Source organism: Gekko japonicus, unplaced genomic scaffold, assembly GCF_001447785.1.
Source record: "Gekko japonicus isolate JY-2015 unplaced genomic scaffold, Gekko_japonicus_V1.1 scaffold2748, whole genome shotgun sequence".
NCBI classification, from domain to species: Eukaryota; Metazoa; Chordata; class Lepidosauria; order Squamata; family Gekkonidae; genus Gekko; species Gekko japonicus.
Window position 1 is genome coordinate 70071 of NW_015168736.1, and position 1693 is coordinate 71763.

The window sequence follows — 1693 nt, forward strand, 5'->3', positions numbered from 1 at the left end:
TTAGCTTACTTCCTTAGCCACTCCCATCATCTGGAGCTCTCATCTAAAGGTTCAACATCATTGGGCATGTCGGACTGTCATTCTGGGAGCAGCAACAAGGGGCCATCACACATCATTCTCTGAGACAAATATTGATTGTAACTGATAACACCCACCTTGAGCAGAGCTACACTTTGTACACTTGGAGCTGCCTTATACTGAATCTGACCTTTGGTCCATCAAAGTCAGTATTGCCCACTCAGACATCCAGCAGATCTCTAGAGTCTCGGGTGGAGGTCTTTCATATTACTTCCCACTTGATCCTTAACTAGAGATGTCGGGGATTGAACCTGGGACCTTCTGCATGGCAAGCAGATGCTCTACCACTGAGCCACAGCCCCTCCCTGCATTTTCGTTAATTTCTCTCATATAAGCAATCTTTCATTCCTATGGTGTATGCACAGATGATACTGAGTCTGAGATGCAGCTAGTCAGAAGACCAGTGTATGTCTATGCTCTAGGCTGGCTCCTTGGTATACCCAGGAGCTGAGGCTGATGAAGCGCGGGCTCAGACAGCTAGAGAGACAGTGGCGATATGTTTGTGACAAGGCTACAAGAGCATCCTATAGGACATTTATGAGGTCCTATGAGATAGCAGTCAAGGCTGCGAAGAGGGAGTTCTACGCAGCCACGATTGCGTCTGCTAGCTCTCGCCCAGCCCAACAGTATAGAATGATTCGGTCTTTGACAGCTCTGCCACAGGGCAGGCAAAATGTTAGAGAATTGGAGATAGGCTGTGAGGCTTTTGCGAGCAATTTTGCAGATAAAGTCCTGTCGCTCCGCCACGACCTGCCAGCCACACTTGAGACAGTGAGTGAACTCGAGGCTCCATGCACATCTTCTGGTCCCATTCTGGATTATTTTGATTGACTCAGCCTTGGGGAAGTTGACAGATTGATCTCAACGGTACGCCCAACCACATGCAGCCTCAATCCGTGCCCCTTGTGGCTAATTAAAGCTGGCCACGAGGGGTTTCGAGGAGCCCTCAGGGATATTATCAACAAGTCCCTCTCCAAGGGGCTGTTTCCAGGGGCTCTCAAGGAAGCGATGGTCCACCCTCTCCTGAAAAAAACCATCCCTGGATCAGGCCGAATCGGCCAACTATCGGCTGGTCTCCAATTTGCCGTATTTGGGCAAATCAATAGAGAGGGCAGTGGCGATACAGTTGCAGAGTTTTCTGGATGACACTTCCACGCTTGATCCCTACCAGTCCAGCTTCCGCTCGGGTCATGGGATGGAGACAGCACTGGTCTCTCTCATGGATGACCTCCAGAGGCATCTGGATTGGGGCGGGACGGTGCTGCTGCTGCTAGACCTGTCGGCAGCGTTCGACACGGTCAATCATAAGAAGAAGAAGAAGAGATTGGATTTATACCCCGCCCTTCACTACCGAAAGGGGTCTCAGAGCGGCTTACAAATTCCTTTCCCTTCCCCTCCCCACAACAGACACCCTGTGAGGTGGGTGGGGCTGAGAGAGCTCTGACAGAAACTGCTCTTTTCCAAGGACAGCTCTTATCAGAACTACGGCTTGCCCAAGGTCATCCAGCCAGGTGCAAGTGGGGAATCAAACCCGGTTCTCCCAGATTAGAGTCCGCGCACTTAACCACAACACCAAGCTGCTCGCCCACCACTTTGCCGAAGTGGGGATTCAGGG

At 51.2% G+C, this 1693-nt stretch overlaps 1 non-coding gene across 1 annotated transcript; it reads right to left on the minus strand.

The window, feature by feature from the left end:
• Positions 1 to 308: 308 nt before the first annotated feature.
• Positions 309 to 380, minus strand: TRNAG-GCC. Its single transcript has one exon. It is a non-coding gene; the product is annotated as a tRNA-Gly (tRNA).
• Between the last annotated feature and the right edge of the window lie 1313 nt (positions 381 to 1693).